We start from the raw sequence: 27,776 nt of genomic DNA, 5'->3' as shown, positions 1-27,776 counted from the left end.
GTATGGATTAATTAAGAAAAGCCAGCATGGATTTGAAAGGCAAATCGTGTTTAACTAACTTGATTGAGTTTTTTGATGAGGTAACAGAGAAGGTTGATGAGGGCAATGCGGTTGATGTGATGTATTTGGACTTTCAAAAGACATTTGACAAAGTGCCACATAATAGGCTTGTCAGCAAAGTTGAAGCCCATGGAATAAAAGGGGCAAAGGCAGCATGGATACGAAATTGTCTAAGTGACAGGAAACAGAGAATAGTGGTGAACGGTTGTTTTTCGGACTGGAGGAAGGTATACAGTGGAGTTCCCCAGAGGTCAGTACTAGGACCACTGCTTTTCTTGATATATATTAATGACTTGGACTTGGGTGTACAGGGCAGAATTGCAAAATTTGCAGATGTCACAAAACTTGAAAGTGTAGTGAACAGTGAGGAGGATAGTGATAGACTTCAAGAGGACATAGGTTAGTGGCATGGACAGACATGTGGCAGATGAAATTTTATGCAGGGAATTGCAAAGTGATACATTTTGGTGGGAAGAACGAGGAGAGGCAATATAAACGAAAGGGTACAATTCTAAGAGGGGTGCAGGAACAGAGGGGGTGCACAAATCGTTGAAGGTGGCTGGTTAAGTTGAGAAAGCGGTTAAGAAAGCATACGGGGTACTGGGTTTTATAAATAGAGGCATAGAGTACATAGAGGCAAGGAAGTTATGATGAACCTTTACAAAACACTGGCTCGGCCACAACTGGAGTATTGTGTCCAATTCTGGGCACCACACTTAAGGAAGGATGTGAAGGCCTTAGAGACGGTGCAGAAAAGATTTACTAGAATGATTCCAGGCTTGGGAAGCTGGGATTGTTCTCCTTAGAGCAGAGAAGGTTGAGAGGAGATTTGATAGAGGTGTACAAAATCATGAGGTATCCAGAAAGAGTAGATAGAGAGGAACTGTTCCCATTGGTGGAAGGATCAAGAACTAGAGGACACGGATTTAAGGTGATTGGCAAAAGAACCAAAGGCGACATGAGGAATAACCTTTTTACGCAGCAAGTGGTTATGATCTAGGATGCACTGCCTGAGGGGGTGGTGGAGGCAGATTCAATCATGGCTTTCAAAGGAATTGGATAAGTACTTGAAGGGAAAAAATTTGCAGGGCGATGGGGAAAGGATGGAGGAGTGGGACTAGCTGGATTGCTCTTGCATAGAGCTGGCACGGGCTTGACGCGCCGAATGGCCTCCTTCTGTGTTGTAACCATTCTATGATTCTATGAAACCGGATTATCTGGTCATTATCACATTGCTGTTTGTGGAACCTTGCTGTGCGCAAATTGGCTGCTGCGTTTCCTACATTACAACAGTGACTACACTTCAAAATACTTAATTGGCTGTAAAACACTTTAGAACGTCCTGAGGTCATGAAAGCCGCCAGAGAAATGCAAGTTCTTTCTTTTTATAAATTTAACAATTGCGGTTATTTTTGACAATCATCGTTTTTTGCTTTACATTCGCTTTGAGATGTGATGTACACTCTGAGTTGTGTTACACTCTACTTAATGCAAGACTATTATACGCGGATATTATTATTCAGTAAAAAATTAGGTGGAAAAGTCACCTGATGAGAGTGTAACATTACTGCAGCTGTAATATTCTTAGCAACTCTGCCAATCAACAGTTAAAAGCACTGTATATGTCGTAGGGTAACTGTAACTAGGATGTTCGCTGTCACTTTGAACTCCTTCCAGTACAGTGGTCCCTCAGTTTATCCTCTGATTTGCTGCTCATTTCATTTTTAAAAAAATACTTGGATCTCTTATGGAATTACTTACGGTGAGTGAGAGGACACGCTGTTTAATAACAATAGATGTGTTATACATAGAGTGCTACAGGGCAAGTACGACAGAAGTAAGTGTGACATTTGCATGAAGTGCATGCCAGAAGCAAGACTTTTAATATATTGTATAGATAAATATTCGCATCCTACTTAATGTCACCACTGAATAGAATAAATGGGGCTGTAAATTTGGTAGGATTGAGCATTGAACCTGAAACTTTGAATCTGAAGTGTTTTGAACTGGGATGGTTCAGGTTAATTCGGAAATGAATGTGTCTCAACCGGTTTGGAAAAGAGAATGGCAGTACTCATACAAAGTGAGTCATATTTCTACCTTTGGGCCTTTCTGTACATGCTTGTTGTCATTTTCTGTTCTAATCGTAAGTTGTGTTCCTCCAACATGATGAGTATGAGTAAGTGACTAAAGAGGTGGTTGCCGTTTTCACTTGGGGGCAATTATGACTCTGGGCGATAGTGTAAAGTGGGCGATATTGGATCAGCCGTCCGTTATTCATCTTTCCAGATTAGTGTAAATGAAAATCGGAAGAGATGTATAATGGGTGGCTGATCCGATATTGCTCCTTTTACACTCGCCCAAAGTCAAAATTACCCTCACTATATTGGTCCATTTGTGACACCCCTGTTTGTATGATTCCTTTGGCTCACTTGTTTATGATGGTGTATTTGCATCTTATAGCATCATAGAAAGTTACGGCACGGAAGGAGACCATTCGGCCCATCATGTCCATGCCAGCCATAAAAGAGCTATTCAGCTTAATCCCACTTTCCAGCATGTGGTCCGTTACCCTGTAGGTTACGGCACTTCAAGTGCACATCCAAGTACTTTTTAAATGAGTTGAGGGTTTCTGCCTCTACCACCCTTTCAGTCAGTGAGTTCCAGACCCCCACCACCCTCTGGGTGAAAACATTTCTCCTCAGCTCCCCTCTAATCCTTCTACCAATTACTTTAATTCTATCCCCCCTGGTTACTGATCCCTCTGCTAAGGGAAATAGGTCCTCCCTATCCACTCTATCTAGTCCCATCATAATTTTATATACCTCAATTAAATCTCCCCTCAGCCTCCTTTGTTCCAAAGAAAACAACCCCAGCCTATCCAATCTTTTCTCATAGCTAAAATTCTCCAACCCTGGCAACATCCTCGTAAATCTCCTCTGTACCCTCTCTAGTGCAATCACATCTTTCCTGTAATGTGGTGACCAGAACTGTACGCAATACTCAAGCTGTAGCCTAACCAATGTTTTATACAGTTCTAGCAAAACCTTCCTGCTCTTATATTCTATGCCTCGGCTAATAAAGGAAAGTATCCCGCATGGCTGTTTAACCACCTTATCTACCTGTCCTGCTACCTTCAGGGATCTGTGGACATGCACTCCCAGGTCCTTTTGTTCCTCTACACCTCTCAGTATCCTCCCATTTATTGTGTACTCCCTTGACTTGTTGCCCTCCCTAAATTCATTACCTCACACTTCTCTGGATTGAATTCCATTTGCCACTTTTCTGCCCACCTGACCAGTCCATTGATATCTTCCTGCAGTCTGCAGCTTTCCTCCTCACTATCAACCACACATGTTTACTCTGAACCCCTTGAATCTCCCCCCTGAATGCCTCCCACTGCTCTGACACTGATTACCTTCAAGTAGCTGTTTCCAGTCCATTATTGCTAAATCTCTTCTCATCTTTGTAAAATTGGCCTTTCCCCAATTTGGAACTGTTACTCCTGTTCTATCTCTGTCCTTTTCCATAACTATGCTAAATCTAACTGAATTATGATCACTACCACCAAAATGCTCTCCCACTGATACTCCTTCCACCTGCCCAGTTTCATTCCCTAATGCTAATTCCAGAACTGCTCCCCTACTTGTTGGGCTTGCTACTGGCTTAAAAAAAAGTTCTCCTGACTGCAATTTAAGAATTCTGCGCCCTCTGTACCTTTTGCACTGATTGTATCCCAGTTAATATTATGGTAGTTGAAATCCCCAACTATTACTGCCCTATTGTTTTTGCATTTCTCAGAAATTTGCCTACGTATTTGCTCTTCTATCTCTCTCTGACTGTTTGGGGGTCTATAGCACACTCCCAGTAGTGTGATTGCCCCTTTTTTGTTCCTTAGCTCAACCCATATGGCCTCATTTGATGATCCTTCTAACATATCATTCCTCCTCACAGCCGTAATTGTTTCTTTAACCAATATTGCCTCCCCCCTCTTTTATCCCTCCTCTACCTCGTCTGAAAATCCTGTAACCAGGAATGTTGAGCTGCCATTCCTGCCCCTGTTTGAGCCATGTTTCAGTAATAGCTAAGATATCGCACTTCCACATGTCTATTTGTGCCCTCAGCTCATCTGCCTTATTTACTAGACTCCTGGCATTGAGGTATATACCATTAAGCACTGCCAAACTCCTTTGTTGTCTATTTTCTAACCTTTGTTTCCTCTGCCTTCCAAACTCCCTTACTAATTTTCTGCCTTCCATTTCCAGCTCTGCTTCTCTCCCTTCTGAATCTATGCTCAGGTTCCCATCCCCCTGCCAAGCTAGTTTAAACCCTCCCCAACAGCACTAGCAAACGCCCCCGCGAGGATAGAATCATAGAATCATAGAAGTTACAACATGGAAACAGGCCCTTCGGCCCAACATGTCCATGTCGCCCAGTTTATACCACTAAGCTAGTCCCAATTGCCTGCACTTGGCCCATATCCCTCGATACCCATCTTCCCCATGTAACTGTCCAAATGCTTTTTAAAAGACAAAATTGTACCCGCCTCTACTACTGCCTCTGGCAGCTCGTTCCAGACACTCACCACCCTTTGAGTGAAAAAATTGCCCCTCTGGATCCTTTTGTATCTCTCCCCTCTCACCTTAAATCTGTGCCCCCTCGTTATAGACTCCCCTACCTTTGGGAAAAGATTTTGACTATCGACCTTATCTATGCCCCTCATTATTTTATAGACTTCTATAAGATCACCCCTTAACCTCCTACTCTCCAGGGAATAAAGTCCCAGTCTGTCTAACCTCTCCCTGTAAGTCAAACCATCAAGTCCCGGTAGCATCCTAGTAAATCTTTTCTGCACTCTTTCTAGTTTAATAATATCCTTTCTATAATAGGGTGACCAGAACTGTACACAGTACTCCAAGTGTGGCCTCACCAATGCCCTGTACAACTTCAACAAGACATCCCAACTCCTGCATTCAATGTTCTGACCAATGAAACCAAGCATGCTGAATGCCTTCTTCACCACCCTATCCACCTGTGACTCCACTTTCAAGGAGCTATGAACCTGTACTCCTAGATCTCTTTGTTCTATAACTCTCCCCAACGCCCTACCATTAACGGAGTAGGTCCTGGCCCGATTCGAGGATATTGGTCCCGGCCCTGTTGAGGTGCAACCTGTCTGGCTTATACAGGTCCCACTGACCCCAGAACCTATTCCAATGCCCCAGGAACCTAAAGCCCTCCCTCCTGCACCATCTCTCCAGCCACACATTCATCTTCTCTATCCTCCTATCTCTATACCTGTTGGCACGTGGCACCGGGAGTAATCTGGAGATTACTACCTATGAGGTCCTGCTTATTAATCTCTTTCCTAACTCCTTAAAATCTGCCTGCAGGACCTCATCCCTCTTTCTACCTATGTCATTGGTACCGATATGGACCACGACCTCTGGCTGTTCACCCTCCCCCTCCAGAATGTTCTGCAGCCGATCGGTAACATCCTTGACTCTGGCACCAGGGAGGCAACATACCATCCTGGAATCTTGTCTGCGGCTGCAGAAATGCCTGTCTGTTCCCCTATCTATAGAATCTCCTATCACTATTGCTCTCCTGACCTTCCTCCTCCTCCCCCCTCCCCTCCCCGTACAGCTGAGCCACCCATGGTGCACTTGGCTCTGGCTGCATTCCGCAGAGGAACCCTCTCCCTCACCAGTATTCAGAACTGCATACTAGTTAGAGAGCGAGATGCACTCAGGGGACTCCTGCACTGCCTGCCTGCTCCTCCTTGTCTGCCTGGCGGTCACCCAGTCCCTTTCTGCCTGCACTCTCAAGCTGCGGAGTGACCACCTCCAGGAACGTGCTATCCACGTAGCTCTCAGCCTCATGGATGCACTGCAGTGACACCAGCTGCTGCTCAAGCTCCAAAATCTGGAGCTTGAGCTCCTCCAGCTGACAACACTTCCTGCACCTGTGGTTGTCCAGGACACAGAAACGTCCTGGAGTTCCCACATGGCATAGGATGCACATTCGACGGGACTGAAGTGCCCTGCCATGCCTTGATTTATTATATTAACTGAACTTAACAAAAATGAACTTTAAGGGCGCTACATTGGGCGGTGTAGCACCCGTTGTTTCGGCGCTACATGGCCTCTCCAAATCCAAGATGGCATCTTGGATGCGCACGCACGTTTTCTGCGTGACGTGCGCCAGACGCCATCTTGGTATAGGATTTAGCGCATGCACTAATCCCGGACGCAATAAAGTAGGGAGAAAATGGCCGCAATCAGTGAGCAACGCTGATTTAAAGTGATACACACAATTTTGGACCTTAACGCTCAACTCAACGCACAGTCTTATCCCCGACCATCTAAACGTTTCTTACAGTGCCTGAAGGACCCCCAGCCAGCGCTATTTAAAGGGGCCATGCAGGTGTTGCAGGTTAGTTGCTGGATTATTGCTTCTGGCTGCTGGTGGAGTAGGAAGTGTTTTTTGAAGCTCTCTATTCTTACTGAGAGTTCCTAGACTACATTTGAGATGCTTTTGCAGGTACTGCCTTATGGGTCGGAAAGGTACAACCCTGGTGGAACACCATTCCTGGCAACCATGGGTGGTCTGCTAGAGCTCCCGCTGGACATGGAGCACGACTGGGAGGCTACGCATAGCAGGTCAAGCTGCAAGGAGATGGAGGATGAGGAGGCGCAGGGCACTGAGCAGGAGGCCCTACCCAATGAGGGCCTTCAGGGACCAATTCTCTTACCTCAACATGACCGGGGAGGATTGCATTCGATGCCTGAGGTTCACCGAGGAAGCCGTGACCGAGATCTGTCAACTGGTGCGGTCACAACTGCAGCCTCAGAGCAGGGCAAGGACAGCATTGCCTGTGGCTGTGAAGGTCACCGTGCTGCTGAATTTCTACAGCTCAGGATCATTTCAGGCCTCTACTGGCGACATGTGCAACATCTCGCAGTATGCAGTGCACTGCTGCATAAGGGCGGTTACAGATGCACTGTACCACATGAGGAACAGGTTCATCACCTTCCCTCTCCACAGAGACAATCAGAACGAGCGAGCACAGGGGTTCGCTCGCATTGCTGGCTTCCGCATGGTGCAGGATGCCATTGACTGCACACATATTGCCCTGCATGCCCCGCACATCAACTCAGCCATCTTCACCAACCGAAAGGGCTTCCACTCCCTCAACGTGCAGCTGGTGTGTGGCCACACGCATCGAATCATGGAGGTCAATGCCCGCTACCCTGGGAGCAATCACGACACCTTCGTCATGCAGTCCAACGTGCCAGCTATCTTTCACCCGACTCGGCAAGTCAAAGGCTGGCTACTGGGCGACAAGGGCTATCCTCTCACGCTGTGGCTCATGACACCGGTCAGGAACCCACGCATACGTGCACAGCAGGCCTATAATGTGAGCCATGCTGCGACAAGCAACATCGTGGAGCACACCATAGGCGGCCTCAAACAACGCTTTCGCTGCCTGGACCGGTCTGGAGGAGCCCTGCTGTACTGCCCTGAGCAGGTGGGCAGATTTGTGGTTGTCTGTTGCACGCTGCACAACCTCGCCATCATGAGGGACCAGCCTTTGCCACCAATCACTGCAGAAGATCCTGAGCCAGAGGTGGAGGAGGAGCAGAAGGAGGAAGAGGTGGAGGAGCAGAAGGAGGAAGAGGCTGAGGAGGAGGAGGAGGAGGAGGAGGAGGTGGAGCCGGAAGAGGAGGTGGAGGAAGACGCAAGTGTGCAGCAGGAACCACACGCCTTGTCTGCAAGGGCTCTGCATGCTCGCCTGATCCGTGCCTGCTATCAATAATTGGAACTACATCCCCCAACTCACCAACTGTCCTACATTCCCCACCTTTCCCCTCCCACGAGACAATCAAATCGCCCTCTATCTGATTACACATTGGTTTCCCTCTCAGCTCATTGCATGAATAAAAACCACCACCAAATGCAAAATCAAACTCTCATTTATGGATTAATAAATGAAAATATGCAAACAGAACAGAACTATTCACCCTTGTGCATTCCCTTAGTGCCTGTTGCTCGTGTGCCTTTACCTATCCTAGTGCTCCTATGAGGTGCTTTCCCTGTGGCTGGAGCATGGGGGTAGAAGGCTGCTGGTCTTCAATTGAGGAATGTCCAGATGGCCTTGGAGTATGACCTCGATCAGCTCTGGGCCTGGAGGGCCTGGCTTCAGACTGCACCATCCCAGCAGAGGCTGCAGCAGTCTGGCCTGGCTGGCCGAGAGGTAACAACAGGGGCACTGGCGGAGTTGCAGGGGTGGGAGCAGGAAGGCTGTCCTCCTGAGAGAGGACAGCAGGTCCGACTGCCATGGCGCCACTGCCACTCTCCCGGGGCGGTGCCTCAGCACTCCTGGTGATCAGCTGGAGAACGGATTTCTGGATTGCTGTGACGCCCTGGAAACCCTGTTCCACAGTGGTCCCCAGACCCCAGGATAGCAGCAGTCTGAGCTTCCAAGGCAGCAGTCAGACCTTGGATGGCAGGTGTTTGTGCTGCAGTGGAAGCTGTGACATCAGTCATCAGACACTGCCTCAGGGTGGGTTCGACAGGTGTGCTGATGGAGATGACCACCCATTCCATGTGTGTAAGGTTGGGCTCCAAGCTCTGCACAAAGCCCTGTGCCAAATTGGAGCTGGGCTCCTCCATGCCCCTTCTCATCGTGCGCAGGCTTTCTGGTAGGCTTTCCAGTGCCCCAGGCATTTGATGGTGTACGCCCATCAGCCATCTTCTGTAGCCTGGCCCATCGAAGTCCTCATCTGACTCCTCTGCAGCAGAAGTAGTGAGTGACCTCGCCCTCTGGTGAGCTGACACCTGTGGTATCCGTTCCCCCCGCCCCGGCTCCTGCGCACTTGTTCTCGGTGTCTCACCACGAGCAGATCCCTCCTCTAACCTAACCTCTAAAGGACACGCAGTGTCAGTCTCTGAGCTGGTGGAAGCAAGTGTCAGATCGAGTGACGGTGTGGCTTCAGTGTCCTCTTCCTCCTCCTCAGTTGGTGCCATCATGTGTTCTTGGGTATCTGCAATGACAAAGGGAAACAGGTTGAGTTGTGGAGTGGGGAGAGGAGCAAGTAAGACGTGCATGCTGACAGTAGCTGCAGCACATGAGTCAGAAAAATTATGGGAGAAGGGAGATGTGGAAAAGGAGAAGGAGCATTAGATAAGCAGAGACCCCCTTCATCGGGACCTCCAGCGCGGCGCGTTGTGATGGCTGCAGTGACGGCCCGTCCTATGATCCGCAGCATCGTCTCCTGTGGGGGGTGTGGACGTGCCGGTCCAGCCTCAGGTCCCTCCTGCTGGTGGGTGTTATACACCATCTTCTCCTGCAAGACAGAGGACAGTGTGTCAGCGAGTGTCCTGTAAGGTGTGTGGATGCTGTGCCTGTCATGGTCGATTAGCTGCCAGTTTGTGTGACTTGAGTGGTGGTTGTGTGGCCTGCAAGTGTGTACAGTGTGCGGGTGAGATGCAGCATTGCGCATGGATGGGCAGTATTTGTTGGTGGGTGGGTGGGTGACAGGAGGTGTCGTGCATGGAGTATTGGTGCAGTTGGTAGGACGTGCCACTTGACACTCGCCTTGACCACTTGGGCTCGATTTTACCGTCTGGTTTCCTGTGGGTTTCCAGCGGGGGGGGGCCCCGAAAATCCCGATATCCAGTCACGTGACCGGATCGCGCCACGATCCCGCCCACTTCCGGGTTCCCCGATGACGTGCGGGGGTGCGTGCGTGGCCCCCGCTGGTGGGAATCCCGCAGGCAATTAAAGCCAGCGGGATGCCACTTGAGGTTATTTATTTTGCTTGTTCAGGTCATTAACTGACCTGATTAAGGGACTGTGTGTGATTTTGGGGAAACATGGGACTGTTTCACACACTGGGGGAAACAGTCCTAGTTAAACTGGACGTGTTGCAGCCGTCAGCCTGTGGCAGCTGCAAAGGTCCATTTGACATGTCGGGGGGGGAGACCCCCACCCATTGCAGGAGGCCGCTCTGTCACTTGGGACAAAGTGTGGCCTCCACCACCCTCCTCCTGACTGTCAAAGTCACCAACCTGCACACTCACCCCGGGGTTCGGAGACATGTGCCTACCTTGCGGACCCCCTCAGATGTACATATTGCGGATGGGGGCCGCCGTAGCTGCAGTCATGACCTCCTCGGAGGGCGAACGGCATCACCAGCCACGCCATCCACCTCTGACACGTGGAGCTCCACAACAGAGTGCTGTGACACATCCACCTGTACAGCAGGAGGGAGGGCTACCGCAGAGAGAGATGCATCGCAGAGGGCACTACCCTCGCCATAGGGTCCACAGACGGAGGCTCAGCCTCCTGGACCTCTCTGAGCAGCAGTGCACACGGAGGCTCAGAGTCACTCAACATGTAGCCGTGGACATCTGCAGCCTCTTTCATGCCGAGCTGCTCCTGGCTGGCCCCAGCACCATCTGCTTACCTGTCGCTGCCAAAGTCACCACTGCCCTCCACAACTTCTCCTCCGCATCCTTCCAGAGTGCAGCCGGGTACACCGCCGATGTCTCTCAGTCGTCTGCGCGGAAGAGCCCTGCAAATACACCTGCACCTACTCTGTAGTAACACAATGGGTGGCATCAGTGGTGGGTCCTCATAGTGATACCCAGGAGCGGACATTATTGCACACAACAGACAGGATTCGCGGAGACATGGCAGTGGTGGTGCCAATATAATGTGTGATGTTTGTTGCTCTGAAATTCAATATAAGTAACACCCATGGCAAACCCTCAGACACCCTTGTGCATCCCCTTCATGCTCACGACACGTTTGCCTTACGCTGCCTACTGCACATATGTGATGCATGCCCTGTGGCTGCAGCACAGGTGGTGGCAGGTTGAGTGAGGCTGACCGTGAGAGAGATGCATGAGAGGGTGAGTATGGGATAGAGCCATGAGATTGTATGAGGATTGGGTTGAGTGGTAGTGGCGGGATGAGTACTGGCGAGGTGAGTAGGTGCAGGTAAGATGAGGATGAGGTTTGAGTGGGTATGAGGGGTGATGTGACAGAGTAGTGTTGGCGGTGCCGAAGGAGATGTGGGGTGGGGGCAGTGTTGTGGCAGACGGAGTGTAGGGGAAAGACTACGTGTTCTCACTGTGGCTGACCTACTGCGGTCATTGGAGCGCCTCCTGCACTGTATGCAGGTGGGCGATATGTTGGTGGTGCAGGTGACCCCCTCTGCCACCTCGAGCCAGGCCTTCTTGGTGGCAGAGGCAGGCTGCTTCCTCCCACCTGCCGGGTGGAAGAACTCTGTCCCCCCCCTCCTCCTCACCCCATCTGATGATACCTGGGGTGAGGCATCATTAAACTGAGAGCAGCCTTCCTCCTGGGCTGCTCCATGCTGTAATTTGTTCCATTGGTTGCAGCATCTGTCAGTGGAGGACTGCCCCTTTAACTAGAGAGCCTCCAGCTGACAGATCTTACTGCGCATGCGCAGCCCGCCCGACGCGCAGACCAGCATCGCGGACCCCGGAGGAGCAGGTAAGTGATTCCAATTAGTGGATTGCCTGCTACGATCGAGCGGGCAACCCACTAATTTCACCGGGCGCGGAGGCCACGCACCCGAAACCCAACCCGCCGGAAACCCGCAGGCCTGGTAAAATCAGGCCCCTTGTGTCAAATCATTAAATTTCTTGTGGCATTGCACCCACGTTCATGGTGCAATGCTCCTAGCATTCACCTCCTGCACCACAGCCTGCCAATGCCTAAGCAGCTGTCGTCTAGAGGGTCTCCGGCCACTCTGCGGGTACAATGCTGCCCTCCTTTGGTCCACGCCTTCCACCAGGGCCTCCAGAGCATCGTCCGAGAATCTTGGAGCCCACTGTCTCGCTGGTGCAGCTACTCGCGATGCCATTCTCCCTTCTCCTACTTGGCTGTATATCTGCCATTGGAAATGTGCCTGCACCTTTAAGGTCTGTCAGGCACCGGATGTTAGCGCATCGCCCAGAATGGACCCTCCTCTCTCCTCTCTCACTCCTCCTTTTATCGCTGATCCCACACTCCGCTCTCTCCTCCTTTTATCGCTGATCCCACGCTCTGCTCTCTCTCTCTCTCACTCTCCTCTCTCACTCTTCCTTTTATCGCTGATCCCACACTCCGCTCTCTCCTCCTTTTATCGCTGATCCCACGCTCTGCTCTCTCTCTCTCACTCTCCTCTCTCACTCCTTTTATCGCTGATCCCGCGCTCTGCTCTCTCTCTCTCCTCTCTCTCTCCTCCTTTTATCGCTGATCCCACGCTCTGCTCTCTCTCTCTCTCTCACTCTCCTCTCTCACTCCTTTTATCGCTGATCCCGCGCTCTGCTCTCTCTCTCTCCTCTCTCTCTCCTCCTTTTATCGCTGATCCCGCGCTCGGCTCGCTCTCTCTCTCTCTCTCCTCTTTCTGTCTTGCATCTTTACATGGTCTAGCAGTGAATATCTGTCCGGTCCCTCCTGGTCCAGCACCGGATTCCTCAAATTCTATTAGTGGGCAATGCAATGTCCATCATGGTCCACCAGGATCCCATTTTTACCCACTGTCAGCCATGGCTCAATGGTAGCACTTTCGTTTCTGAGTTCGAAGGTTGTGGGTTCAAGTCCCACTATGGAAACTGGAGTACAATATCGAGGCTGACACTTCAATGCAGAACTGATGGAGTGTTGCACTGTCGGAGTTGCCGTCTTATGGATGAGATGTTGTCTCAGGTGGACATAAAAGATCCCATGGTACTATTTTGAAGAAGAGCAGGGGAGTTCTCCCCAATGTCCTGGCCAATATTTATCCCTCAACCAACTTCACTAAAAACTGATTGTCTGATCATTATCACATTGCTGTTTGTGGGACCTTGCTGTGTGTAAATTGCTTGCCTCATTTCCTATATTACAACAGTGACTAAACTTCAAAAGTATTTCATTGGCTTTGGGATGAGTTGAGGTCATGAAAGGCACTGTATAAATGCAAGTCTTTCTTTCATTAGTGCTTTGCTCAATCTCAAAGTAATAGTCTCACTATGCTAGTTAGCACCATGCCTGACCTCAGCTTACTGTCCATCACAAGGAAGCAGCCAGAACTAAGGGGTGTTTAGTTATTATATTTATTTAAAAGAGATTCTGCACTAACATTTTGGGGAAGTGACCTCAGCTGAACTGTAGGTCAGTAGACATTTTAATACAAAATCTAAATAAACAATTTCAAACCTTTGGGAGTTGTAAGGACATTTGAGGTGTTTCTAGTCATAGCAACAATTTTCACTTGAAATTTTGGTGGTAGATTTCGGACTTGCCATGTTTAGCGGTCAGCTGGCCCATTTAGCAGGAGCAAGATGCTGTAATACTTGTTATCTGCTGTGTGGATTGGCACTGGAGAGAGAGAGAGAGAAAGAGAGAGAGAGATGAAAGTGTTGATTAGCCATGACATAGTAAAGAAGCAAGTACAAACAATTGCCATGGCCGGAACTCTTGAAAGCGCTGGCACTTGGTCCGTGCAGTGTTGTATTTGTTATCTGTAAATGGGATTTACACTAACTGATGCGTACAAACTGGCAGGAATCAATGAAATCTGGCAGATACTCCATCTTTGACTGAATGTGGATCTCACTTTGCTAAGATAGATAACCCTGACACTTTAAATCTTTGGCAGGCATCGTGCGACTTTCACTGTGGCTGAAGCTAACTTGGCCCGAGAAATAGTAAATTGACTTACGTCCACCAAATAAACCATAATTTATTCGTGTTTGTATTCAGTCAGTAAAACAGCCTTTAATCAATGTAGCATTTCCAGTTCTTTTTTTAAAAGCATGGTTTGTGATGTGTTTGAACTCTTCAACCCACTCGGCTTGTTTTTGTTGGGTACTTTTTAATAATTTTTTTTCCCTGAGTAACGTACAGTTCCCACTGCTTATAGCGGGCAAGTTAGTGGGAATGCGGATTGCTCGCTGTATGCAATGGTCGGTATAATGTTTGACCGATATTGGCCCGGAACTTGCTCCAAAGATAACGGAGAGCTGAACAGCGCTCATCGTTATTTCAGGGCAAATGGAAGAGCAACTTCCGGCAAGCACATAATGCGCAGTCAAATGCGCAAATCCGGAAGTTGCTCTCCGAGATTCCCTGCTCGTTTGAAAGCTGCGCGGGAAGGAGATCTTGCCAGTGAAATGAATGGACCAGCACAAAGTTGCTGCACTGCCCAGCTGGAAATGAACTAATCTACACATAAAAAGGTACGCTGGGGTTTTTTTAGGTCCAAACTAACTTTTGATGGTGTGGGAATTATTAATAACTGCCAAACAACCTCTCTGGCACTGAAAATTAACTTTTAAAAATGTGGACTCTCATTCCTTCCGATTTTAATTGTTGTTGGGGATTTAAAAAAAAATTTAAAACATTTAATTTTAATTTTTTTACTTTTTATTTCTGTCTCTTTTATCTCTGTCTTTTAATTCAATATTTCTTACCCTCTCTTTATTTTGCTTTCTCTAACTGATTTTACATTGAATTGCTTGCCGAGGATGCTCCAATCTGATTGTTTGAAGGGACACAGAGATCCTTTCCCCACTCACACAGCTCACAGATGCCCGGGAGAAGACGTTGCACTTTTTGCAGCTCAGCATTAGAGGACGTTCCCGCACTAAAGTCTGTGGATCGTTTGTGGGTAAGTTTAAATCTAAGGAGCGGCGGGCGCCGTTCGATTGGCGCTCAGAGCAAATTCCGAGCCATTATGGTGACCGTTACCATCACTTTCTGAATCACAGTGAGATTAAAACACTGATATATTTATAACAAAATGAGAAAGTGCAAAACAATATAAAATATTTCTGTATGAGTAGTTGTCTGACCAAAAGGTAAAAACAATTACATTAAACAAACACTTCAACTTCATTAGCTCGTGCAGTCATTTGGCTATTAGTCTTCGTCTTGTACTATGTTAATCTTTGATCTCACAGAACAGTTGGGATCTTGGAGGCTCTCTGTATTTCATATACGTTATGAAAAGTCACGTAGTTTATTTTTCCTGTGTATGTAGCTCCACCACTTTAATGCTGATGGTTTGATTCACTCCTTCAGTCACTGAGCAGCTAACACTCCTGTTCTAGTTTGATCTAAAGTGGTAACAGCGGTTCGTGCCAGTCTAGTGGGCTGATTATTGCCTGGTTGAGTGAATTAGTGTGCAAGCTGATTCTGCCCGAAATAAACGGAGCACTTAAGATGTTGTAACCGGAAACTTTGAAATTGACATTAATGCAAACAGCGAATGGTTAGTGCTCTTTGGCCAATATAAGTGACTGCCTGTTTTAAACGTGGACGTTTTAAGTGGTGGGGACTGTAATGGGATTTTTGCTGTAATAAAAACAGAAAATATTAGAAATGCACATCTGAAAAACGAGGCTGTGGGATCCTTCATCAGAGCCTGCTCTTCTTTGTCAGAGGCAGTGTGTTTCCAGCATTTTTTTTCTTTTAGATTTTCCTCAAGCTTTGGGAAGTTACTCCAGACAAACCTCTATATATTGCTCTTCATGCTTATTGACTGTCCAATGCTATGCTCTCCATAGGACCATGGAGGCTGAATTAGGAAGTGGAGGCCCAATCTTCTGTGCGTGTATGATTGGGACCATTTTATCAGTCCCTTTCACATAAACACTGTCCTTTGAACGCTGAAAAAAGGGTTGGGTCAACCTCAGAATGTAGGATGAAAATTACCCCCTCTCGTGGCTGAATGAGTTTGCAGTCATTTCTAAAAGTCTTGAGCCTACAAAATTGTACATGAGTTAGTCTCACCCAGAGGTGCTAAGGATAATTCACTTACGACACTTATAGCCAGCATTGCCCACATTGCCCACATCCCAATATGAGGACTAATATGAGCTGATTAGAGAGAGCCAGCATGGATTTGTAAAGGGTAAGTTATGTCTAAGGAACCTAGTGGAATTTTTTGAGGGGGTTACTAATGTGGTAGATAAAGGAATGTCTATGGATGTTATTCATATGGACTTCCAGAAGGCCTTCAACAAGGTTCCACATAAGAGACAGCTCACAAAAATGAGAGCACATGGAATTGGAGACAACCTATTGGCTTGGACGGGGAATTGGTTACTAGGTAGGAGACAGAGAGTAGGGATAAAAGGTCTGTACTCAAATTGACAGGATGTTACTAGTGGTGTCCCCCAGGGATCTGTACAGGGGCCGCAGCTTTTCACTATATTTATAAATGACTGGGATGAAGGAAGAGAGAGCCGTATATCTAAGTTTGCTGACAACACTAAGTTAGGTGGCACAGTAAATAGTGTAGATGGGAGCAGAAAGTTGCAAAGGGAATCATTGATAGATTAAGTGAGTGGGCAAAACTGCAGCAGATGGAGTTCAATGTGGGAAAGTGTGAGGTCATCCACTTTGGACCTAAGAAAGATAGATCAGAGTATTTTCTAAATGGTGAGAAGTTAGGAACTGTGGATGAGCAGAGAAATCACTAAAAGCTAGTGGACAGGTATGAAAAATCATTGAAAAGGCTAATTGAATGTTGGCCTTTATCTCAAGAGGGCTGGAATACAAAGGGGAGGAAGTTATGCTACAGCTGTAACAGCTCTGGTTAGACCCCACCGGGAGTACTCTATTCCATTCTGGGCACTGCACCTCAGGAAGGATATATTGGCCTTGGAGAGGGTGCAGTGCAGATTCACCAGAATGATTCCGGGGCTAAAAGGATTAAATTATGAGGACTGGTTACATAGACGAGGCTTCTATATTCCCTTGAATATAGAAGATTATGGGGTGATCTAATTGAGGTGTTTAAGATGATTAAAGGATTTGATAGGGTAGAGAGAGAGAAACTATTTGCTCTGGTGTGAGAGTCCAGAACAAGGGGGGTATAACCTTAAAATTAGAGCTGGATTGTCTAGAAAGCACTTCTTCACACAAAGGGTAGTGGAAATCTGGAACCCTCTCCCCCAAAACACTGTTAAAGCTAGGTCAATTAAAAATGTAAAAACTGAGATTTACAGATTTTTGTTAGGCAAGGGTTACGGAACCAAGGCGGGTAGATGGAGTTAAGATACAGATCAGCCATGATCTAATTGAATGGCGGAACAGGCTCGAGGGGCTGAATGGCCTACTCCTGTTCCTATGTTCTTAAACCCAACTGACACGTGAATGTTCTACCCTGGTCCGGCCTACACGTGACTCCAGTCCCACTATCTGGGTTGACTATTAGGCCTAGAAATTCGATGGCACTGCGCATGTTGGTCAATAAATGTGGCCTCGCCAGCATTGCCCACATCCTGAGAGCAAATAAAAATATATACATATTAAAATAAATCAAGTCTCTGTTTACTCTCTGAGTCAGCATCAGATGCTCTTGGGTCATATACAGCATGGATATAACCAGGATAATGCTCATTGTGCCTCATTGGTAATTCCACAAGCGCAATCTCAACTTCAGTAGGGCGATTTCTGTTTCCCACACCAGCCATCCTTTTAGTTTTTCTGAGTGAGATTGCTAATTTAGCGCCAACATGTGCTAAATTATGCCCAGATTTGTGCTGTAGAGTCAAGCCCACTAGAACAGGTTGAAACGTACACCCCATACAGCGAACAGAAAGATGAGATTTGTTGCTCTTAGTCAGGGGCTGTCTTCAAACTGTCCAGAAGTGAAAGGACCCCACTGCACCATGGGTTGCGGACAAGTTCCTTCGGGTACTCCAGCTTGTGACTGTTAGCCTGCAAATCATAACCAGGTCCAGAATGACGTAAGTAGGTCAAAACATAATACATAGCTCCCTAATATTGGCTTCGAAAAACATTTATAGACAATCAAGGGCCAAATTTTACTAATTGAGAACCCAGGTTGAAGGATAGGGGGGCACACAGAAATCAGAGGAGCAGAAATAATGTTTTAATACTGTATTTTTATTTAACATTGGTTTAAAACCAATGAGGGACTTTAGTTACGTGGATAGACTGGGAAGCTGGGGTTGTTCTCTTTGGAACAGAGAAGGTTGAGAGGAGATTTGATAGAGGTATTCAAAATCATGAAGGGTCTAGACAGAGGAGATAGAGAGAAACTGATCCTATTGGCGGAAGGGTCAAGGACCAGAGGACAGAGATTTAAGGTGATTGGCAAAAGCACCAAAGGTGACATGAGGAAAAGCTTTTTTACACAGTGAGTGGTTATGATCTGGAATGCACTGCCAGGGGATGGTGGAGGCAGATTCAATCATGGCCTTCAAAAGGGATCTGGATAAGCACTTGAAAGAAAAAAATTTGCAGGGCTACAGGGAAAGGGCGGGGGAGTGGGATTAGCTGGATTGCTTTGCATAGAGCCGGCGTGGACTCCTTCCGTGCTGTCACCTTTCTATGATTCTATGAAAAGCGTGTCGGCCGTGACCTAGTGGTAGCACTCTCGCTTCTGAGTCAGAAGGTTGTGGGTTTGAGTCCCATTCCAAAGACTTGAGCACAAGATCTAGGCTGACACTTCAGCGCAGTATTGAGGGAGCGCTACATTGTCACTGCCTTTTGGATGAGACATTAAAATGAGGCCCCTTTCAGGTGGATGTAAAAAAATCCCATGACACTCTTTCGAAGAAGAGCAGGGGAGTCCTCCCCGATGTCCTGGCCAATATTTTTCCCTCAACCAACATCACTAAACAGATTATCTGGTCATTTCAACATTGCTGTTTGTGGGACCTTGCTGTGCACAAATTGGCTGCTGTGTTTCCTGCATTACAACAGTAACTACACTTCAAAAGAACTTCATTGGCTGTATAGAGCTTTGGGATGTCCTGAGGTCATGTAAGGCACTATTTAAATACAAGTCTTTCTTTCTTTTCTCTTTATTAGTAATATAGCATTGCTACTACAGTATTAAAAATACTCCTGGCACCTCAATAGCATCATTACTTAGGGGATCTTTCAACATCATGTGAGGTAAAATCTTGTTAAAATAAGCAGCTCAATGCATATAATTGGCTGGAGCTGCTGGTGCCCAAAGGGTTAAAGAAAGACGGACTTGCATTTAAATAGCACCTTTCACATCCTCAGGACATCCAAAGCACTGGCACAGCCATTGAATTACCCTTCCTCTTTTTGACGTGCAGTCACTGCTGTTTTGTAGGCAAATGTAATAGCCAGTCTGTGCAGAGCAAGGTCCCACAAACGGCAAATGAGATAAATCACCAGTTAATCTGTTTCGGTGAGGTTGGCCAGGACATTGAGGAGAACTCCTTGCTCCTTTTCGAATGGTGCTGAGAGATCTTTTATATCCACCTGACCTGAACAGGCAGACGTCTCATCTGAAAGACAGTACCTCAGACACTGCAGCACACCCTCAGTACTGCACCAAAGTGCCAGCCTGGATATGTGCCTACATCTGTGGGACTTGAACCAACAACTTTCTGACTCAAAGGAGAGAGTGCTACCACTGATCCACAGCTGAGAATTAACCTGAAGTTAAAATTGAAAAAGAGAGATCACTAGAGCTTAGCAGAAGGCTTAGTCTTACCCATTGCGCACAAGGGACTGTAAAAGTTTAAATAAAATGTCTGTGCTCTGATTTATATATGATTCATTCAATAATTATTGGCAGGAACATGTACATAACCATGGCTAGTTGAGCCTTCTACATCTCATCTAATCCAAGACATGCTGTCGTGCAGTATGTAGTAAAAATCTTGGCAACGGTCTTGAGGCCCTGAATTTAAATCAGTTTATGTCAATGGAGCTGTCCTACGACTTGCTAGAGGCACAATTATTAATGCAGCGACTCTGCTGCAAATTAAACTGATCTACATAAAAAAAATCTTAATAAAATGAAGGAGCTACTCTCTGATTCTTTGACATATTGGTGCTACGCCAAATCGAAGCACTTTTCTGTGGGCTGACAGTCCAGCCCGGCCTCCATGGGAACCTGCGGTAGAGGGACAGATGCAGTAAGCTCACTAGCAGTTCTCAACTCCAGATGAAAATGGGGTCTGATGGGAGTCGTGAGTAAATGGTGTGCTTTGACAAAATTTTATTTACAACGTAAAGAGGTTAGAGGAAAGAGGTTTATGTGGTATTTCATATTTTTAAAAAAATATATTCAATGACGACTCAATGGGTAATGCGCCACAGGGCCATATAAACCCATGAGGTCTCAGGTTCCACACTAAGTCAGCTCATCTCAACCAGGGCAGCAGTGGGGATGTTAGTTTGCCTCATTAACCCGGGATAGGAAATGAAAAAATTGGTTTCACACTCCTAATTGCTATCGAGTTACTGCTGCGGGAATATGTATGTATGTGTATATATATGTATGCGTGTATGTGTATATGTATGTATGCGTGCCTGTGTGTAGCGTGCGTGTGAAATGAGGACACTCATTGCCTGGGCACACACGTGAAGAAAGGCCAACAGGACTAGGTATCAAAAGCGGACTGGTTTTATATGGAAAATAAACTTCACTATGAATCCTTTACCATCAGGAAAGGAGGAGTTAGGGAAAAATAGTACAAACAACAAACACTACTGGATATACTAGGCCCCTTAATATATGAGGAAAATTATGCTGTGCCCTGGCAATAAGTGATAGGACTGAGGAAGTGAAAAATATTCCAATCATTAACTTCAGCAAAAGTGTATAACGTAGTTCTTATTCACCTTTGTTGACTTTATTGCAAAAAATTAATCCTCGGAGGATTTTCCACCCTTCACATGTTTTATTTCCTCATGCCCCTAAAATGTAGTAGTAAGATATTTAGCAACAAACGACCTCCCCTCCCCCCTCCCCACCAGTGACTCATAGAACTCATTACAGCACAGAATGACGCCAATCGGCCCATCGCAACTGTGCCGTCCCTCTAAAATTTTCCTTATTCAAATGTTTATCCGTTTCCCTTTAAGAAGCTGTGTGTGGTGCTAGTTACTACTGTGACACAACTATAATCTGGCTATGGAGCTTCTCTCTGTTGTAGTCAAACTACAAACTAGGGCCAGGAAACACCAAGGGTTGGATTTTCCTCTGCTATCCTCCCTGAAACCATCGAGACAATGAGGGAGGGTGAGGCCTACCGCTGCCTCCTTGATTTCCCACCCATTACGGGATCACTCCTTCCCTGCCCACCACATGTAGATGCTGGTAGAGGACGGGGCCAGGCCTCACATCCAATTTCCCTCCCATCCCCCCCCTATTACCACTACTCCCGGACCACCTGTTGGAAGATGGCAGTAGGCCCAGGGTAACGGTGGTAATGGCCCCGATGTGCAGAAGTATAGGGCCTCCTCTCCCTCTAATCTTGCCCCCATTGTAAGCCTCAGGTCTCTGCTGACACATGTAAAGGGTGCAGCTCTTATCTTTTACGTGACTCTTCAACTCCCACTTGAAGAAGAGCAGGGGAATTCTCGCCGGTGTCCTGGCCAATATTTATCCCTCAACCAACATCACTAATACAGATCATAGAATTGTTACAGCTCAAAGGGAGGCCAGTCAGCCCATCGAGCCTGTGCTGGCTCTTTGTAAGAACAATCCAGTTAGTCCCACTCCCCCGCTCTTTCCCTGTAGCCCTGCAAATTTTTTCTCTTCAAATACTTATCTCATTCCCTTTTTGAAAGCCATGATTGAATCTGCCTCCACCACCCCCTCGGGCAGCGCATTCCAGATCATAACAACTTGCTGCATAAAAAAATTTTTCCTCATGTCGCCTTTGGTTCTTTTGCCAATCACCTTCAATCTGTGTCCTCTGGTTCTCGACCCTTCCGCCAATGTGAACAGTTTCTCTTTATTTACTTTATCTAAACCCTTCATGATTTTGAACACTTCTATCAAATCTCCTCTTAACCTTCTCTGCTCCAAGGAGAACAACCTCAGCTTCTCCAGTCTATCCACGTAACTGAAGTCCCTCATCCCTGGAATCATTCTAGTAGATCATTTCTGCACCCTCTCTAAGACCGTTACATCCTTCCTAAAGTGCGATGCCCAGAACTGGACACAATACTCCAGTTGTGGCTGATCCAGTATTTTATAAAGCTTCAACATAACTTCCTTGCTTTTGTACTCTATGCCTCTATTTATAAAGCCCAGGATCCCGTATGCTTTTTTAACCGCTCTCTCAACCTGTCCTGCCATCTTCAAAGATTTGTACACATAAACCCCCAGGTCTCTCTGTTCCTGCACCCCCTTTAAAATTGTACCATTGATTGTTTGGGCTCTTGCTACAACTCCGACAGGACCCACTGGAAAATTGCAGGGTCCAGGTTTTGTGCCAGCTCTCCGCCAATTCCAGGATTTTCCGGACAGCTTGTAAGGGGTGGAGCCTCCGTCCACATCTTGCAAGGGAAATGACACCAGGGGGTGGCCCTGGGGTTGGATGGGGACTCCCTACACCAGGAGTTCCCACTTCCCCGGCCCAATTGGGACCCAGCGTATGACAGCGGCCTGGTAAACTGAGCCAGGTGAGGCACACCAGCTCGGCAGAACTGGGCTCGATTGGGGTGCCGGGGATGAATCCCAAGATAGGGACATGTCTGGAGAATTAAAAAAAATAAATCGGGATCAGCCCCCTTGCACAGGAGCCTTGGAGGGCTCCAAGGAGTCTGGGGGTTGGGTGGGGGGTGTATGGGAAAGCAGGCAAGCAGACGACGAGGCATCCTTAGTGGCCTCGTGAGAATTAGATGCCCTTCCACTGACCCCGCAAAGCTCTGTGGGGTCAGCACTGGAGGAGCCAGCCTGGTGTAACCTCTGGGATCGTGGCCTGGGTATTTTCGGTGCCGTTGTTCCCAACGTTTACCGAATGTTAATTCATGCGATGTTTGTTTTCGTTCTTAACGTTTCCTATTGTTTTGTTTCCCCAATTTTCCCACCTGTTTCTGTTGAGGGCATTGACCTACGAAAGTGCGTGGCTCCACCAATATCAGCAGCCTGTGATTGTAATAAAACTGCAAATGGTGGAAATCTGAAATAAGAGCAGAAAATGCTTGAGGTAGGCCATCTGCACCTTACAAGAGTACAGGAAGGTTAATGTTTCGTGTGTCAGAATGGGTGGTGGAAGGCAGGTGAAGCGCCTCTATTGGCCTAACCAAAACAAGGCCCCACTCAAGTGGTCCTTCATTGGAAGTCACTGGACAGCAATCAGGAATGGAAAGGCTGTTGATTTTTTTCCCCCTTTCCCTAGCCTAGGGGACGTGAATCCATTTACAGAGCCTCCACTGACAGCTCCAATGTTAGTTCCTTATTCTGCTGGTTTTAGAATAATTATTTGTAGTATTAGAGAAAAAAGTTAAGAAACCTTAGCAAAAAACAAAGGTGTCAGGCACCACCAATTGTTGAGAAAAAAAAGATACGGGCTAAATCGGTGGAGCTTGTGGGATAAGGTCAAAGATTAGAGCTCAAGGGAACGATTATAAACCATGGGCGAGAAGGTAAAAGGTGGCAGCAGTCACTCCAGGGCATTGGAATGTCCTTCTGCGACATGGCCACACCTATCAGAGATGGGAATGGTGCTACTCTGGTGATCCAAAAAGTACACCTTTTTTTATGTGGAAGATTCTGTCCATCTTTTTAGGACAGGTACAAGGCTGGATCAATGCCTAGCAGTCAAGTGACTGACTTCCAGTGTGATTAAAAATGCTGGCTATAAAGAGACTCTCAACAGGGGTAGAGTTATGGGAGGCCGTCAGCTCACAACAGCAGTGACCGCTTGAGTGGAGTCGGGCTCACTGTGACTGATAACCCTTGTCTTAACTAAGTCACGGATACTGCTGCTGGTATTACGTAAAGGAAGTCCTTTCCAGATCAACTTGCTGCTCCTAGTGGTTAACACCAGAAAATTACAGTACACATTTCAAAAACAGTTTGGGGAAAGATCCTGTTTAGTCTAGCACCACAATGTTTCAACAAAACAATTGTATTTGTGTGCAGGGATGGGATAGAGGGGCTGGAATTTGAGCACAAAGCATGAGACCACTTTAAAATGTGGTCTGGTTGGGTTTGGGTTGCCTGATCCTGATATTTTAAACCCCTCCCACCACCCTCTCCCGTCCACTGTGCAGGAAGTGGGGGCGGGTTAAATCGAAGCCATTCTTTCTAATATCAGAGAAGTTAACAGTAAAGAAGAGATTTACAAGAGTTCAGCAGAACAGGAAGGTCCTTAAAGAAGTGGTTATGATCTGGAATGCACTGCCCGAGGAGTTGGTGGAGGCAGATTCAATCGTGGCTTTCAAAAGGGAATTGGATAAGTACTTGAAGGGAAAAAAATTGCAGGGCTACTGGGAAAGGGCGGGGGAGTGGGACTAGCTGGATTGCTCTTGTAGAGAGCCGGCACGGGCTCGACGGGCCGAATGGCCTCCTGTGCTGTAACCATTCTATGATTTTAAGAGGGGATCTGTAAAATGGCCCCTACAATATCAGTCTACCACAGTGTCTAACTGTACAGAGTCCAATGTTGTTTACCAATCAATGTGAGATTGATGCTGGGGACTGCTTTGATAGCAATTCTACTGCAATATTTCATTTTGAAGTGGCATAAGAGGAAAGAATACCTATCCTGGCACCCACGCGACCATCCAAACCCCTCGAAGCAGTGCCAATGTTACACTGTTTGTGAACCACACTCCATCAATGTCCATTTGGTCAGTGATCAGCAACACAGGTCAATGGTCACTTTCTTAGCAGCAGTGGCGATTCTTTTCTTTGAAGGCAATCCTCTGTGCTTGGGTTCTTTGAGGGAGAAGGCTGACCTGAAGGCTGCCTCCCAGGAGACCTGGTTAATGTAAGGTCTCAAAGTGAACGGAGATACAATGAGGCCCATCTATCTGCCAGGAGGAAATAAACAATTAAACTACTAACATCTTACAGATATGCTTCAGATGCTTGGACAGATCAAGGGGTGTCTTGCACCATCACATTCTCAAGGAGTATTGTTGTCTGTAGCACAGTGTTGGCATCCAAAGAGGCCCAATCGTGGAAGAGGAGAAGGAGTAGGCCCATTTGCAGCCAACAACAGAGAATATTCCCTACAGCTACAAAGAATAGCATGCCATGGTCTGACAGTGGAGATATTTCACGAACCTGTAACAGCAGTTCACCTGTAACAGGGCGAGACTAAGTGCTTTGTGTCATGCATATTTTGCCCAGCTACTTTGGAATGAGGTACCTACTCCAGGGCGCCCTTTCCACACGAGTACCCTTGCAAGTCAATCCTGCCTCCAGGATCCAGAAGACCTGACTCCAAATGGAAAGAGGGTCTGCCGCCAAGGTAAAGTTACCTACCGAAAATGCTGGAAACACTCAGCCGGTTAGCCAGCATGTGTGGAGAGAGGAAGGTAGGATTAATGTTTCAGGTTGATGATGAAAGGTCCTTCCTCTCTCCACAGATCTTGCCTGACCTGCTCTGTGTTTCCAGCATTTTCTGTTTTTACATTTGATAATAAAAACTGAAGGGACACGATTCTATTGACGACTTTAAGCTATTATGCCATTAAGGCATTAATTACTTCAAATAGGTCCAATTGCCTGGTAAGGTGACCTGCAATAACTAACCAGGAATGAAACAAAATTATGCACAGTAATATTGAATGTGTGTGGCCTGCTGACCCTTCTAAAAAAAAACATTGAACTAAAAACAAACAGTTACCTGGCAGAGTTTCCCTTTTGCATACCCTTAAATTCTGCAGTGTGATGGCACTGACCTTTTTGAGACCTGGATTTCTGCCTTTTAATCTGAAGTGAACCATTGGCTGTGCCAGTGTCTCAGTTTGTAGAAAACACAAATCTGAAGGAACTCTTCTTTGTTTTCATCCCAATCTCTCAACCAAAGCATCAAGGGTAGTGACAAACTATTAGAATACTGTTTATTTTTTGTTGCCTGGTCTTACCTGTAGACTGGCATAAATTGCTGGAGGACTTTGTTTAATGCTTAACCCCCATAAGTGGTAGCTTTAGCCCAGAGCTTCCCATCCCAGTTCAATGGCACACAGTGTATTTAAACTTATTGTGCTTGTGACCAATATTATAATGTTAGAAATACATGAATCATGTTTTACTGAAAATATCTGCTATTAAAGCACTAAAAAGGAGAACATTGTGCAATTTTGTTTTTCCAGCTCCTTATTGTAACAAGTATTGCCCAGTCACGAACATAAAGTAACCTCAAAGAGTCCTTGTTAAACCCTGTGAGCTAATGCCAGCATACGGACGTTTGTGGAGTTCAAGGCTAAGCATGAGAATTTCCACTCATCTGGTTTGCATTGGTAAAATTTCCTGTGCGTAGGAAAAGAAGTGTACCGAATGTTTCCAGAATAGACAACAGCCAATGTTCAATGTAATGCTCATCTGATTAGGACAGAATGGGAAACAACATGGAGCATGGTTACATAGTCAGTTATACTTCAAATTCACCTGCAGTCTTACTTGGTGTTGCTTTCAATAGGGTCGATAGTGTGAAAATGTGTTTGTTCTTTTTCAAACCTTTATGAAGAAATAACTCTTCCACAATAAATAGAGAGCATCTCTCTCTCTCTCTCTCTGTCTCTCTCTCTGTCTTGCTTTCTCTCTGTCTTATTCTCTCTGACTGTCTGTCTGTCTCTCTCTGTCTGTCTCTCTGTGACTCTGTCTCTGCTGCCGTCTCGCTGTCCCCATCTCGCTTTCTCTCCGTCTCTCTCTCTCGCTGTCTCTCATTCTGTCTCTCTCGCAGTCTGTCTCCGTTTCTCTCTCAAATCAATTTTTCCTCTCCTCCAGCACTAAGACATGGTGCCCAACTGGCCATTCTTCATGTCTAGGCCTAAACATTCAAAGCTGGACAGGCAGCCTTCTTATCCGTTTACGGAGCAGCCTGAACAAGCATCAGGTGGGCCTCGAGTGGCAATGGGGTGGCTGAAGTGCCCCTCCCCCACGCCCCACTTTTCAAATCCTAGTCGCCCATTGTTCAGGCACAAAACAGACGGCTGTGAGTTGAATTTCTCCCTTCAATGTGACTTAAACAAAACCTTCAATACACCCTTAATATACCAGCTCACCATTTCCATTTCCAACAAGCTTCTCTCATTCCCTCTTTTCTTATTTTAAATATAGGAGTTGACAGACCTTGATGTACAGATAGGCAGATTATTACAGGTGCTAGGGCAAGCAGACAAAGCCGTTCAAAAGGGAAACAGATTGCTTGGGGGTAATTTTAAACGAGCTCGCTCGGTGGGAAGCTGACACAATCGGTTGCTCATTTTACGCACTGCCCGATTTTACTTTCTATTGAAGTCGATGGGAAGTCAAATCAGGCGGTCAATCTGATTGCATTATTTACCCACTGGCCGTGTCAGGTTAAAATGACCCCTCTTGGTTTTGTAAAGAAAGGAATAGAATACAAAAGCAAAGAGGTAACATAGACCTTGTAGCTAGACTTGTTGCTTTGAATATTGTATACAGTTTAGGCCACCACATTATAAAAAGGATATAAAAAGCAATGGAAAAGGTGCAGTATAAAGAAAAAAAGGAAAGAACTTGCATTTATATAGCACCTTTCATGACCTCAAATACCAAAACGCATTACAGCCAATGAAGTACTTTTGAAGCGTAGTCACTGTCGTGATGTAGGAAATGCAGCAGCCAAATTGCACAAAGCATGGGCCTACAAACAGCAATGTGATAATGACCAGTTTTTTTAGTGATGTTGATTGAAGGATATATATTGGCCAGGACACCGTGAAAAACGCCCCTGCTCTTCTTTGAAATAGTGCCGTG

At 46.6% G+C, this 27,776-nt stretch overlaps 1 protein-coding gene across 24 annotated transcripts in view; it reads left to right on the top strand.

The window, feature by feature from the left end:
• LOC137335989 (ice nucleation protein-like) overlaps positions 1 to 27,776 on the top strand; it is a 489,293-nt gene that overhangs the window by 292,387 nt on the left and 169,130 nt on the right. Inside the window, exon 1 of one of the 24 annotated variants that reach the window (XR_010966570.1) lies at positions 14,599 to 14,732. The exons of the other annotated variants lie outside the window; for them this stretch is intronic. The gene's annotated coding sequence lies outside the window, so the exon portion shown is untranslated. Of the gene's footprint in view, positions 1 to 14,598; positions 14,733 to 27,776 lie in introns of those variants that run through there. 24 annotated transcript variants of the gene reach the window in all.

This window comes from Heptranchias perlo, chromosome 2 (genome assembly GCF_035084215.1).
Source record: "Heptranchias perlo isolate sHepPer1 chromosome 2, sHepPer1.hap1, whole genome shotgun sequence".
NCBI classification, from domain to species: domain Eukaryota; kingdom Metazoa; phylum Chordata; class Chondrichthyes; order Hexanchiformes; family Hexanchidae; genus Heptranchias; species Heptranchias perlo.
This window is presented reverse-complemented; position numbering and strand designations above follow the sequence as displayed.